Source organism: Pseudophryne corroboree, chromosome 8 (assembly GCF_028390025.1).
Source record: "Pseudophryne corroboree isolate aPseCor3 chromosome 8, aPseCor3.hap2, whole genome shotgun sequence".
Lineage (NCBI taxonomy): Eukaryota > Metazoa > Chordata > Amphibia > Anura > Myobatrachidae > Pseudophryne > Pseudophryne corroboree.
The window spans coordinates 448,542,649-448,558,535 of NC_086451.1; the positions used below are offsets into that span (position 1 = coordinate 448,542,649).

The 15,887-nt window shown below is 48.8% G+C and overlaps 1 long non-coding RNA gene across 1 annotated transcript in view; it reads left to right on the forward strand.

The window, feature by feature from the left end:
- Positions 1–5,840: 5,840 nt before the first annotated feature.
- LOC134949568 (uncharacterized) overlaps positions 5,841–15,887 on the forward strand; it is a 105,541-nt gene continuing 95,494 nt past the window's right edge. The window contains exon 1 of the long non-coding RNA XR_010183179.1: positions 5,841–5,915. This is a non-coding gene — a long non-coding RNA (uncharacterized LOC134949568). The remainder of the gene's footprint in view (positions 5,916–15,887) is intronic.

Genomic DNA, 15,887 nt, shown 5'->3' on the forward strand with positions numbered 1-15,887 from the left:
TTGTTGCGGGTTACCCTGGTGCATGTCATGACTTCTTAACCTCAGCCACTCCTCCCTCTATGACAAATTTGAAGCCAGACAAATGCCAGAGGGGTGGCAGCTGGGTAAGTGACTATATTATCGGTCCATGAAAACCAAAGACACTAACCACTATGTAACCACTACTGTATGTTCCTGAAGTGTATACCTACTTTTCATTCTATCTATATTTTTCAGGCAATGCGGGGTATGGCTGTTTTTCCTGGCTTATGACTCCATTGTCGCTTCCTGATTCCCCTACTGAACACAATTACATTCATGCAAATAAGGTCACTTTGTCAGAGATAGAAAGATATTTTGGAGTGCTAAAATTTCGGTTTCAGTGTCTTGACAAATCGGCTGCTGCTTTCTTCATAACGTGTGTTTGCAACAACATCTGCCACATGACGATTAAGAAGACAGCAAGCAGAGGAGTTAGTACCATCTGGTGACAGTTTGAGTTCAGATTTATGCCCAGATTAATCAAGCCTTGGAGAGTGATAAATTGCACAAAGATAAGGGGCCTAATTCTGAGTTGATTGCAGCAGCAAATTTGTTAGCAGTTGGGCAAAACCATGTGCACTGCAGGGGGGGCAGATATAACATGTGCAGAGAGAGTTACATTTGGGTGGGGTGTGTTCAAACTGAAATCTAAATTGCAGTGTAAAAATAAAGCAGCCAGTATTTACCCTGCGCAGAAACGAAATAACCAACCCAAATCTAACTCTGTCTGCAAATGTTATATCTGCCTCCCCCCCCCCTTCCCTGCAGTGGATAGTGGATCAAACTGGTCAGCATGGTATAATCCGCTCCATAAGGCATTATCTGTCTATATATACATAGACCATCTCTAGTGGTATGAGTCATTAAGATTATAATTGCCTTACTGTGTGTGTTTTGGGAAGGGTAGCTGAGGGGGGATGTGCTCATCCACACCAAAATCCCGCTCCGCCTCCTGCGCACCATGCCAACCACAGCCTCTTTATCCACCGCACCGCAGACAACAGCATCCTCAACACCGCCGCTGCTAAATAGGTAATCTTACCCTGCTGCCTTACTCTCTACCTAGTCCCTACTGTATGCCCTTGCTGTCCCTCTCTCTGTAACTCTCCCTGTCCCTATGTCCCTGCTGTCACTTTCCCTGTCTTTCTGTCACTCTCCATGTCCCTATGTCCCTGCTGTCACTTTCCCTATCTCTCTGTCACTCTCCCTGTCCCTATGTCCATGCTGTCACTCTCCCTGAATTTTGTCTCATACCATGTGCTATAATGTGAATTTCGGCTCATTCTTTGTGCTATAATGTGAATTTCGGCTCATTCTGTGTGCTATAATGTGAATATCGCCTCATACCATGTGTTATAATGTGAATTTCAGCTCATACCATGTGCTATAATGTGAATTTCGGCTCATTCTTTGTGCTATAATATGAATTTTGGCTCATTCTGTGAGCTATAATGTGAATATCAGCTCATACCGTGTGCTATAATGTGAATTTCGGCTCATACCGTGTGCTAGAATGTGAATTTCGGCTCATACCGTGTGCTATAATGTGAATTTCGGCTCATTCTGTGTGCTATAATGTGAATATCGGCTTATACCGTGTACTATAATGTGTATTTCGGCTCATACCGTGTGCTATAATGTGAATTTCGGCTCATACCGTGTGCTATGATGTGATTTTTGGCTCATACTGTGTGCTATAATGTGTACCATTGTTGTCCTATTACTTATGCCATCACAGGATCTATTAAAAGAAATTAGTATTTATATAAAGCAGGCATGTCCAACCTGCAGCCCTCCAGCTGTTGAGAAACTACACATCCCAGCATGTCCTGACACAGCTTTAGCATTCTCTGACAGCAATACTGTGTCAGGGCATGCTGGAATATGTAGTTTCACAACAGCTGGAGGGACGCAGGTTAGACATGCCTGATATAAAGCTTTTTTTCCTGCTAATATAAATTTTATTTAATTTTTTTCTCTCTGAAAGTGGACTGGTAGCCCAAATCTGGGCTGCCTGATTGTGCATCTGTGATCTACGAATGTGCAGATGCATGCAGGAATGGCGATTCACCAGTCTGTATCACCAGTGCGCAGGGTTCTCTCCACTAACTGGCAACATTTTATTAGTAATGGCAATAATACGAAATTTTAGAAGAGAACGGGAGGGGCCAAAAGCGGATCTTGGTGCGTGCAAGCAATCCCTTCGCCCGGGGCGCTGCGGCCTGGGGGAGCGGCCGCAGTCACCCCGCAGGCACCGCCGCCTGCCCGCTCCCTGCTCCACGGCTGCAGCAGACGCCGTGGGCTGTGTGGGTGCCCGCTGCAGCCGGCTCCAGGGACAGACACTAGAGATCACTATTGACCTCTAGTGTCTGTGCGGCGCTTCTATGGGAGAGACGTCATGACGTCTCTCCCATAAAGAGGAGCCAGCGGCCAGACGGAGCAGCAGCAGCGATCGGGAAGCAGGAGCGGGGCAGTGGTAAGTATTGTTTTTTTTTTTTTTTGTGTGTGTGTGTGCACAACTACTGGGGGGAAAGAAACAGGGCACAACTATTGGGGGCAAAGAAAGAGGTGGCACAACTACTGGGGAGAAAGAAACGGGGCACAACTACTGGGGGCAAAGAAAGAGGTGGCACAACTACTGGGGAGAAAGAAACGGGACACAACTACTGGGGGCAAAGAAAGAGGTGACACAACTACTGGGGGGAAAGAAACAGGGCACAACTACTGGGGGCAAAGAAAGAGGTGGCACAACTACTGGGGAGAAAGAAACGGGGAACAACTACTGGGGGCAAAGAAAGAGGTGGCACAACTACTGGGGGGAAAGAAACAGGGCACAACTACTGGGGGCAAAGAAAGAGGTGGCACAACTACTGGGGAGAAAGAAACGGGGCACAACTACTGGGGGCAAAGAAAGAGGTGGCACAACTACTGGGGAGAAAGAAACGGGGCACAACTACTGGGGCAAAGAAAGAGGGGGCACAACTGCTGGGGGCAAAGAAACGGGGCACAACTACTGGGGGCAAAGAAAGAGGGGGCACAACTGCTGGGGGCAAAGAAACGGGGCACTACTACAGGGGGCTAAGAAAGAGGGGGCACAACTACTGGGGGCAAAGAAATGGGGCACAACTACTGGGGGCAAAGAAAGAGGAGCACAACTGCTGGGGGCAAAGAAATGGGGCACAACTACTGGGGGCAAAAAAAGAGGGGGCACAACTACTGGGGGCAAAGAAATGGGGCACAACTACTGGGGGCAAAGAAAGAGGGGGCACAACTGCTGGGGGCAGAGAAACGGGGCACAATTACTGGGGGCAAAGCAACAGGGGGCACAACTACTGGGGGCAAAGCAACAGGAGGCACAGCGACAGGGTGTACAACTTCTGGGGGCAAATCAACTGGGGGGCACAACTACTTGGGGCAAATCTGGGGGCACAGCTACTGGGAGCATAACTGGCCACACCCCTCCCTTATGAGGCTATGCCCCTATTTTTTTGGCACGCACAAACTGTTTTGACGCGGGGGGGGGGGGGGGGGGGGGGGGCGGATCCCGACTGTTGGTATGCTAACTGCATACCCCTAAGACTGTGGTGGTGGAGATGGTGGACTCATGTGGCTGGAGGTATCCTCTGTGTGGTAGGAGTTATCACAGGTGGAGGTATTGGAGATTTAACACAAATGTCTCCTCCCTTGCAGATCCCACATCTTGAGCTGGCTGAGTATCTTGAAGAATGTTGACCTCTGATGAAATCACAGATCAGTTATGTGTAAGTCTAATCTTGTACTGTTATTAAAGTTGGTCCGATGTGTTTTTCTGTAAACATAACTAAATTTATTTAGCAATCTTTAAATGTTAGTTAGTTGTCTTGGTGTCGGCAAACTAAGGGGTCTATTTACTAAGCAGTGATAAAAGTGGAGAAGTGAGCCAGAGGAGAAGTTGCCCATGACAACCAATCAGCATTGACGTAACATTTATAATTTGCATACTATAAAAGTATACAGAGCAGCTGATTGGTTGCCATGGGCAACTTCTCCACTGGCTCACTTCCCCACTTTTATCACTGCTTAGTACATGTCCCCCTAAGACATTCACTCGGTTTGCTTTTGTGTGTTAATAGTGTTTTACACCAATATGGATGTGTGATGTCTTTAGTAACCAATGGTGGCTTCTACCTACAGTATGTGGAGGAGGGAAGCTGCTGCTGCCTTGTCCACCAGAGGAGAAAGAGAGCCCCTGTTGCAGCCACCGCTGTCCGTGTTCCGGCACCTGCATAATGAAGCTGACAGGAAACGGGACTGGCGCATACGCACAAGCAGTGGCTTGACTGCACTTACGCAAAACCATGGCTTCTATGGGCTTCTTACAGGAAGCTGTCTCTCCACCTATCACAGCCCGGTCTGGCAGTCCTGGAGGGAGGAAACACCTCCCAATGGGAGTGCCTGTAGTGTCTGTGACTGGCAGGTAGTGCTTCCAATAGGAAGTCCCTGCCAGTCACAGTGAAGCCAGTGCAGTCTCAAAGACTGCATCTGGCTTCACTGGCAGTGAGCCGGGTGGCGGATTTTATCTGGGGGGCTACAGGCCTCATAGGTAAAAACGTCACTGTTAATAACACAATTAAACCTTTATGACTTTAATAAATGTAGGCTTAAGTTTTTTTTTATCAAAAATGAGTTAGACAGAGAAGGGCTGGGAATATTCCCATCAACATGAGTAAGTGTAATTATTATTATTTTATTTTTATTTATTTTTTGTCAGCCCTGCAAACCCAGTTACACAGGTTGTTATGTACAGTATGTTGTAAGTAATTATTTTTGGAAAAAGTGGCTTGGTGGCCCATGGCAGCCAATTAGTTATATTTCTTAAAATAAACTAACACATAATGTTAACTTTGTTTGTAGTGTATTACTTACAGCAACACTTTGGGGTCTATTTACTGAGGTGGGAGTTTTTTTGTAGAAGCGGAGATGTTGCCCATAGCAACCTATCATGGCAACCAACCAGATTCCACTTAACATTTATGTAGCTACTTCTAGAAGATAATAGCTAGAATCTGAATCTCGAAGAAAAATAATGTGGGCGCTCAAGGGAATTTATAGTACAACGGCTGCTGGTTTTGTAAAAATTCAATAGCATTTATTGGTAAAAAAGAATTTTTAAGAGCAAATCAACATATATATGGCTAAGATGCCATGAGCAATAACTATTCACAGAAATAATATAAAACAAGTTACAACAATAATATAAGAATATTAAAAGTTAGTAATAATAACTGTGTCCTGGGTCCCGGGACTTTAGAAATGTTAGGGCACTATCCCTGATTTAGGTTGTTAGTTCTCTTGCATGCATGCATGTAGCTGTGATTAATAATAAGAGTTTAGTGCTAATACAGGCTTAGATGCAGGGCCGGATTGGCCATCGCCTGTACCGGGGAGGTCCCCGGTGGGCTGAGTGGCGTGCGGGGCCGCTTCTCATATGTGGCTCCGCCCCCCCATGTGTCACCCTGCGTCGCGGCCGCCAGCAGCTGCAGCAGTTATAGGGACTCGAGAGCACAGCCCCTACCTGTGGAGGCGGAGGTCCGCGCCGGCGTTTGGCAGGAGAGACTGAGCAGCAGCAGGTCCTGCAGCAGAGCCGGCCCCAGCCATAACGCAAACTGGGGCCGACTTTGACTTCTGCTGGGCACATTGGAGCAGAGCCTTACTGTAGTGCCACCACCTCCTCTCCCGGGCTCCAACCTGCAGCTTGCTATGGGGATGGTTTTTAAAAAGGGGGCGTGGTCACGGGGGGTCCGTGATTAGGCCACGCCCCCAACTTTGCCTGGGGTTAACTGATAGTCTGTGGGCCCGTAGCCTGCCTGCCTCTCTCCCTCCCTCCGTGCTGTGGAGACCTGGAGCCTCTGGAGGTAACATTTGACATATGTATGTATGAATGCATACATACATATATGAGCTTGTGTGGAGGGTGATGACTCCAGGGAACGGGGTGTGTGGTGAATGGGATGTAACAGGATGTTAGTGTGGTAACTTGGTGGGTAACAATGTTCTGTGAAGTGTCACCCCCCCCCCCAGTGTTCTGTGAAGTGTCACCCCCCAGTGTTCTGTAGTGTCACCCCCCAGTGTTCTGTGAATTGTCACCCCCCCAGTGTTCTGTGAAGTGTCACCCCCCACTGCCAGTGTTCTGTGAAGTGTCACCCCCCCCCAGTGTTCTGTGAAGTGTCACCCCCCCCCAGTGTTCTGTGAAGTGTCACCCCCCCCCAGTGTTCTGTGAAGTGTCACCCCCCCCAGTGTTCTGTGAAGTGTCACCCCCCCCCAGTGTTCTGTGAAGTGTCATCCCCCCAGTGTCCTGTGAAGTGTCACCGCCCAGTGTTCTGTGAATTGTCACCCCCCCAGTGTTCTGTGAAGTGTCACCCCCCACCGCCAGTGTTCTGTGAAGTGTCACCCCGCCCCACCGCCAGTGTTCTGTGAAGTGTCACCCCGCCCCACCCCCAGTGTTCTGTGAAGTGTCACCCCCCCAGTGTTCTGTGAAGTGTCACCCCCCCAGTGTTCTGTGAAGTGTCACCCCCCCAGTGTTCTGTGAAGTGTCACCCCCCCAGTGTTCTGTGAAGTGTCACCCCCCCAGTGTTCTGTGAAGTGTCACCCCCCCAGTGTTCTGTGAAGTGTCACCCCCCCCCAGTGTTCTGTGAAGTGTCACCCCCCCCCAGTGTTCTGTGAAGTGTCACCCCCCCCCAGTGTTCTGTGAAGTGTCACCCCCCCCCAGTGTTCTGTGAAGTGTCATCCCCCCAGTGTCCTGTGAAGTGTCACCGCCCAGTGTTCTGTGAAGTGTCACCCCCCACCGCCAGTGTTCTGTGAAGTGTCACCCCGCCCCACCGCCAGTGTTCTGTGAAGTGTCACCCCGCCCCACCCCCAGTGTTCTGTGAAGTGTCACCCCCCCAGTGTTCTGTGAAGTGTCACCCCCCCAGTGTTCTGTGAAGTGTCACCCCCCCAGTGTTCTGTGAAGTGTCACCCCCCCAGTGTTCTGTGAAGTGTCACCCCCCCAGTGTTCTGTGAAGTGTCACCCCCCCAGTGTTCTGTGAAGTGTCACCTCCCCCGTGTTCTGTGAAGTGTCACCCCCCCGTGTTCTGTGAAGTGTCACCCCCCCAGTGTTCTGTGAAGTGTCACCCCCCCCAGTGTTCTGTGAAGTGCCACCCACCCAGTCAGGGCCGGATTGGCCATTACATTTACCGGGGAGATCCCCGGTGGGCCAGGCGGTGTGAGGGGCCGCCTGCCATCTGTGGCTCCGCCCCCCACAGCATATCAACAGGGGTGGGGAACCTCCGGCCCGCGGGCCGTATACGGCCCGCGAAGCCGTTTGGTCCGGCCCACCAGCTTGTCAGTGAGACACGCTGCCGCTCAGTCGGGCGGCAGCGTGTCTCAGCTGTCAGCACAGGGAGACGGAGGAGAGCGCGGCTGTGTCGAGTGGGACCAGCGGCGTGTAGAACTTCAAACCAGCCGCCGGTCCGTGAGCCAATCAGAGCTCGCGGACCGGCAGCCAATCAGGAGCCGCGGCTGCCGGTCCGCGAGCTCTGATTGGCTCTCGAACCGGCGGCTGGTTTGAAGTACTACACGGCGCCTCCGCTCCCACCCGACAGCCGCGCTCTCCTCCGTCTCTCAGGTAAGCAGCACGGAGGGGAGGGCAACTGCATACCTGGCACCGTGGGGGGCATCTGTATACCTGGCACTGTGGGGGCATCTGCATACCTGGCACTGTGGGGGCATCTGCATACCTGGCACTGTGGGGGCATCTGCATACCTGGCACTGTGGGGGACATTTGTATACCTGGCACTGTGGGGGGCATCTGTATACCTTGCACTGTGGGGGCATCTGCTTACCTGTCACTGTGGGGGCATCTGCATACCTGGCACTGTGGGGGGCATCTGTATACCTGGCACTGTGGGGCATTTGCATACCTGGCACTGTGGGGGCATTTGTATACCTGGCACTGTGGGGGGCATCTGTACACCTGGCACTGTGGGGGCATCTGTATACCTGGCACTGTGAGGGCATTTGCATACCTGGCACTGTGGGGGCATCTGTATACCTGGCACTGTGGGGGGCATCTGTATACCTGGCACTGTGGGGGGCATTTGTACACCTGGCACTGTGGGGGCATCTGTATACCTGGCACTGTGGGGGGCATCTGCATACCTGGCACTGTGGGGGCATCTGCATACCTGGCACTGTGGGGGCATTTGTATACCTGGCACTGTGGGGGGCATTTGTACACCTGGCACTGTGGGGGCATCTGCATACCTGGCACTGTGGGTGCATCTGCATACCTGGCACTGTGGGGGCATCTGCATACCTGGCACTGTGGGGGCATTTGTATACCTGGCACTGTGGGGGGCATTTGTACACCTGGCACTGTGGGGGCATCTGTATACCTGGCACTGTGGGGGGCATTTGTATACCTGGCACTGTGGGGGGCATCTGCATACCTGGCACTGTGGGGGCATCTGCATACCTGGCACTGTGGGGGCATTTGTATACCTGGCACTGTGGGGGGCATTTGTACACCTGGCACTGTGGGGGCATCTGCATACCTGGCACTGTGGGTGCATCTGCATACCTGGCACTGTGGGGGCATCTGCATACCTGGCACTGTGGGGGCATTTGTATACCTGGCACTGTGGGGGGCATTTGTACACCTGGCACTGTGGGGGCATCTGTATACCTGGCACTGTGGGGGGCATTTGTATACCTGGCACTGTGGGGGCAATTGTGGATCTGGCACCGCACTATGGGGGGCATATGTGTATCACGTCCCATTTTAACTGGCCACACCCATTTTTTTGGCGCGTGCGCGCCTCCGGCGCGCACACACAGTACCTCTAAGGGGCAGACCTACTGGGGGGCAGGGTAATTTTTTAAGTTGAGAATTTTTGTATGGCCCCCGAAGGATTTTATAAATATCCAAATGGCCCTCGGTAGAAAAAAGGTTCCCCACCCCTGCTCTAGAAGAAGGTTGCGCTACCCGGGAGGGGAGGTAAAAAGGTGGAGGTGCGCGCGCCGCAAGCGCCAGTGATGTCACGCACCTCAAAGGAAGAACGGGTGCGTCCAGCAGCCTGCTCTCCGCTCCCTGGGCCGCTGGCAGCCTGTGGTGAGAGGAGGGGACATCGGGGCTGGTCAGGAGAAAAAGTCTGCTTGCACTGTTATTGACATCTGCTGCAGTCAGTCTTTAAAATAAAAAAAAATGTCCTGCAGCTTACAGGACATTTTTTTTTTTAAAGACTGATAGGGGGACATGGAGATCTGCATGGGGGGGGGGGGGAAGGAAGGAGATATTACATAGGACGGGGAGGAAGGTTATTTAGTGCTGGGGGAGATGATCTAATGGGGATATTCTGTTCTAGGGAGAGATGATCTGCAGGGAGTTTGGGGGTGGGTTTGCTATTCTGTGCTAGGGAGAGATGATCTCTCTGAGGGGGCTATTGCCAAAGGTCAGTGCTCGAAGTGGTCAGTGCTCGAAGTGGTCAGTGCTCGAAGTGGTCAGTGCTCGAAGTGGTCAGTGCTCGAAGTGGGCTGGTATACAAGCACTTCTTTGAGCACTGAGTTTGAAGAACCCCGCCGCAGCATTGCGCTCTCCCTCCTGTGACTGCAGCGCTACTATTTCAAATCTGCTGCGGACCGAAAGCCAATCAGGAGCAGCCACGCGGCTGCTCCTGATTGGCTGCCGGTCTGCGGCAGATTTGAAATAGTAGCGCCGTGGTCATAGGAGCACAGCGCCGCACCAAAGGCTGCCGCCCTCAGCCTCCTCGCCGCCACCCTCAGTCCTTCTCTGCCAACTCCCACAGTCTCCTCTTCCGCACCATCTACGAGGCCCACAGCCTCCTCCACCTTGCGCCGACCACAGCCTCCTCATCTACCGCACCGCAGACCACAGCCTCCTCAACACCACCGCTGCTAAATAGGTAATCTTACCCTGCTGCCTTTTTCTCTTCTTAGTCCCTACTGTATGCCCTGCTGTCCCTCTCTGTCACTCTCCCTGTCCCTATGTCCCTGCTATCACTTTCCCTGTCCCTCTGTCACTCTCCCTATTCCTATGTCTCTGCTGTCACTTTCCCTGTCCCTGCTGTCACTCTCAATGTCTCTGCTGTCACTTCCGCTGTCCCTCTGTCACTCTCCCTGTCCCTATGTCCCTGCTGTCACTCTCCTTGAATTTTGTCTCATACCATGTTTCATAATGTGAATTTCGGTTCATACTGTGTGCTATAATGTGAATTTCGGCTCATTCTGTGTGCTATAATGTGAATTTCGGCTCATTCTGTGTGCTATAATGTGAATTTCGGCTCATACTGTGTGGTATAATGTGAATTTTGGCTCATACTGTGTGGTATAATGTGAATTTCGGCTCATACTGTGTGCTATAATGTGAATTTTGGCTCATACTGTGTGCTATAATGTGAATTTCGGCTCATACTGTGTGCTATAATGTGAATTTTACGAGGCTGAAGTTAGCTTCTTATTCGGCCAGCTTCTTATTCACTTCTTATTCAAGCTCCAACTTCTTATTCACTTCTTATTCGAACTCCAGCTTCTTATTCAGATCATTCAGTTTCGCAAGGGTTAATGAGTCTTCTGTCACAAATTTGACCCCTGAAATCAACAGAGAGTGGTCACTTGCATGTGACCCACTTGTATTTTGCCTGGCCCAACGCTGTTTTGGGCATGAAATACACTGGCAAAGTGGGCACACACACCATGTTTTGCTATTTTGAATAAGTAGCTGTAGTTTTGCAAGGGTTAACCAGTCTTGGGCCACAAATTTGACACCTGAAATCAACAGAGGGTGGTCACTTACATATGACCCACTTGTATTTTGCTTGGCCCAACGCTGTTTTGGGCATGAAATACACTGGCAAAGTGGGCACACACACCATGTTTTACCATTTTGAATAAGTAGCTGTAGTTTTGCAAGGGTTAACCAGTCTTGGGCAACAAATTTGACACCTGAAATACACAGAGGGTGGTCACTTACATATGACCCACTTGTATTTTGCTTGGCCCAACGCTGTTTTGGGCATGAAATACACTGGCAAAGTGGGCACACACACCATGTTTTGCTATTTTGAATAAGTAGCTGTAGTTTTGCAAGGGTTAACCAGTCTTGGGCCACAAATCTGACACCTGAAATCAACAGAGGGTGGTCACGTACATATGACGCAGTTGTATTTTGCTTGGCCCAACGCTGTTTTGGGCATGAAATACACTGGCAAAGTGGGCACACACACCATATTTTGCCATTTTGAATAAGTTTGAATAAGTAGCTGTAGTTTAGCAAGGGTTAACTAGTCTTGGGCCACAAATTTGACCCCCAAAAACAACAGAGGGTGGTCACTTGCATGTGACCCACTTGTATTTTGCCTGGCCCAACGCTGTTTTGGGCATGAAATACACTGGCAAAGTGGGCACACACACCATATTTTACCATTTTGAATAAGTAGCTGTAGTTTTGCAAGGGTTAACCAGTCTTGGGCCACAAATTTGACACCTGAAATACACAGAGGGTGGTCACTTACATATGACCCACTTGTATTTTGCTTGGCCCAACGCTGTTTTGGGCATGAAATACACTGGCAAAGTGGGCACACACACCATGTTTTGCTATTTTGAATAAGTAGCTGTAGTTTTGCAAGGGTTAACCAGTCTTGGGCCACAAATTTGACACCTGAAATCAACAGAGGGTGGTCACTTACATATGACCCACTTGTATTTTGCTTGGCCCAACGCTGTTTTGGGCATGAAATACACTGGCAAAGTGGGCACACACACCATGTTTTGCTATTTTGAATAAGTAGCTGTAGTTTTGCAAGGGTTAACTAGTCTTGGGCCACAAATTTGACACCTGAAATCAACAGAGGGTGGTCACTTACATATGACGCAGTTGTATTTTGCTTGGCCCAACGCTGTTTTGGGCATGAAATACACTGGCAAAGTGGGCACACACACCATGTTTTGCTATTTTGAATAAGTAGCTGTAGTTTTGCAAGGGTTAACCAGTCTTGGGCCACAAATTTGACACCTGAAATCAACAGAGGGTGGTCACTTACATATGACGCAGTTGTATTTTGCTTGGCCCAACGCTGTTTTGGGCATGAAATACACTGGCAAAGTGGGCACACACACCATATTTTGCCATTTTGAATAAGTTTGAATAAGTAGCTGTAGTTTAGCAAGGGTTAACTAGTCTTGGGCCACAAATTTGACCCCCAAAAACAACAGAGGGTGGTCACTTGCATGTGACCCACTTGTATTTTGCCTGGCCCAACGCTGTTTTGGGCATGAAATACACTGGCAAAGTGGGCACACACACCATATTTTACCATTTTGAATAAGTAGCTGTAATTTTGCAAGGGTTAACCAGTCTTGGGCCACAAATCTGACACCTGAAATCAACAGAGGGGGGTCACGTACATATGACGCAGTTGTATTTTGCTTGGCCCAACGCTGTTTTGGGCATGAAATACACTGGCAAAGTGGGCACACACACCATATTTTACCATTTTGAATAAGTAGCTGTAGTTTTGCAAGGGTTAACCAGTCTTGGGCCACAAATCTGACACCTGAAATCAACAGAGGGTGGTCACTTACATATGACCCACTTGTATTTTGCTTGGCCCAACGCTGTTTTGGGCATGAAATACACTGGCAAAGTGGGCACACACACCATATTTTACCATTTTGAATAAGTAGCTGTAGTTTTGCAAGGGTTAACCAGTCTTGGGCCACAAATTTGACACCTGAAATCAACAGAGGGTGGTCACTTACATATGACCCACTTGTATTTTGCTTGGCCCAACGCTGTTTTGGGCATGAAATACACTGGCAAAGTGGGCACACACACCATGTTTTGCTATTTTGAATAAGTAGCTGTAGTTTTGCAAGGGTTAACTAGTCTTGGGCCACAAATTTGACACCTGAAATCAACAGAGGGTGGTCACTTACATATGACGCAGTTGTATTTTGCTTGGCCCAACGCTGTTTTGGGCATGAAATACACTGGCAAAGTGGGCACACACACCATGTTTTGCTATTTTGAATAAGTAGCTGTAGTTTTGCAAGGGTTAACTAGTCTTGGGCCACAAATTTGACCCCCAAAAACAACAGAGGGTGGTCACTTGCATGTGACCCACTTGTATTTTGCCTGGCCCAACGCTGTTTTGGGCATGAAATACACTGGCAAAGTGGGCACACACACCATATTTTACCATTTTGAATAAGTAGCTGTAGTTTTGCAAGGGTTAACCAGTCTTGGGCCACAAATCTGACACCTGAAATCAACAGAGGGTGGTCACTTACATATGACCCACTTGTATTTTGCTTGGCCCAACGCTGTTTTGGGCATGAAATACACTGGCAAAGTGGGCACACACACCATGTTTTGCTATTTTGAATAAGTAGCTGTAGTTTTGCAAGGGTTAACCAGTCTTGGGCCACAAATTTGACACCTGAAATCAACAGAGGGTGGTCACTTACATATGACGCAGTTGTATTTTGCTTGGCCCAACGCTGTTTTGGGCATGAAATACACTGGCAAAGTGGGCACACACACCATATTTTGCCATTTTGAATAAGTTTGAATAAGTAGCTGTAGTTTAGCAAGGGTTAACTAGTCTTGGGCCACAAATTTGACCCCCAAAAACAACAGAGGGTGGTCACTTGCATGTGACCCACTTGTATTTTGCCTGGCCCAACGCTGTTTTGGGCATGAAATACACTGGCAAAGTGGGCACACACACCATATTTTACCATTTTGAATAAGTAGCTGTAGTTTTGCAAGGGTTAACCAGTCTTGGGCCACAAATCTGACACCTGAAATCAACAGAGGGTGGTCACGTACATATGACGCAGTTGTATTTTGCTTGGCCCAACGCTGTTTTGGGCATGAAATACACTGGCAAAGTGGGCACACACACCATATTTTACCATTTTGAATAAGTAGCTGTAGTTTTGCAAGGGTTAACCAGTCTTGGGCCACAAATCTGACACCTGAAATCAACAGAGGGTGGTCACGTACATATGACGCAGTTGTATTTTGCTTGGCCCAACGCTGTTTTGGGCATGAAATACACTGGCAAAGTGGGCACACACACCATATTTTACCATTTTGAATAAGTAGCTGTAGTTTTGCAAGGGTTAACCAGTCTTGGGCCACAAATCTGACACCTGAAATCAACAGAGGGTGGTCACTTACATATGACCCACTTGTATTTTGCTTGGCCCAACGCTGTTTTGGGCATGAAATACACTGGCAAAGTGGGCACACACACCATGTTTTGCTATTTTGAATAAGTAGCTGTAGTTTTGCAAGGGTTAACCAGTCTTGGGCCACAAATTTGACACCTGAAATCAACAGAGGGTGGTCACTTACATATGACCCACTTGTATTTTGCTTGGCCCAACGCTGTTTTGGGCATGAAATACACTGGCAAAGTGGGCACACACACCATGTTTTGCTATTTTGAATAAGTAGCTGTAGTTTTGCAAGGGTTAACCAGTCTTGGGCCACAAATTTGACACCTGAAATCAACAGAGGGTGGTCACTTACATATGACGCAGTTGTATTTTGCTTGGCCCAACGCTGTTTTGGGCATGAAATACACTGGCAAAGTGGGCACACACACCATGTTTTGCTATTTTGAATAAGTAGCTGTAGTTTTGCAAGGGTTAACCAGTCTTGGGCCACAAATTTGACACCTGAAATCAACAGAGGGTGGTCACTTACATATGACGCAGTTGTATTTTGCTTGGCCCAACGCTGTTTTGGGCATGAAATACACTGGCAAAGTGGGCACACACACCATGTTTTGCCATTTTGAATAAGTTTGAATAAGTAGCTGTAGTTTAGCAAGGGTTAACTAGTCTTGGGCCACAAATTTGACCCCCAAAAACAACAGAGGGTGGTCACTTGCATGTGACCCACTTGTATTTTGCCTGGCCCAACGCTGTTTTGGGCATGAAATACACTGGCAAAGTGGGCACACACACCATATTTTACCATTTTGAATAAGTAGCTGTAGTTTTGCAAGGGTTAACCAGTCTTGGGCCACAAATCTGACACCTGAAATCAACAGAGGGTGGTCACGTACATATGACGCAGTTGTATTTTGCTTGGCCCAACGCTGTTTTGGGCATGAAATACACTGGCAAAGTGGGCACACACACCATATTTTACCATTTTGAATAAGTAGCTGTAGTTTTGCAAGGGTTAACCAGTCTTGGGCCACAAATCTGACACCTGAAATCAACAGAGGGTGGTCACGTACATATGACGCAGTTGTATTTTGCTTGGCCCAACGCTGTTTTGGGCATGAAATACACTGGCAAAGTGGGCACACACACCATATTTTACCATTTTGAATAAGTAGCTGTAGTTTTGCAAGGGTTAACCAGTCTTGGGCCACAAATTTGACACCTGAAATCAACAGAGGGTGGTCACTTACATATGACGCAGTTGTATTTTGCTTGGCCCAACGCTGTTTTGGGCATGAAATACACTGGCAAAGTGGGCACACACACCATATTTTGCCATTTTGAATAAGTTTGAATAAGTAGCTGTAGTTTAGCAAGGGTTAACTAGTCTTGGGCCACAAATTTGACCCCCAAAAACAACAGAGGGTGGTCACTTGCATGTGACCCACTTGTATTTTGCCTGGCCCAACGCTGTTTTGGGCATGAAATACACTGGCAAAGTGGGCACACACACCATATTTTACCATTTTGAATAAGTAGCTGTAGTTTTGCAAGGGTTAACCAGTCTTGGGCCACAAATCTGACACCTGAAATCAACAGAGGGTGGTCACGTACATATGACGCAGTTGTATTTTGCTTGGCCCAA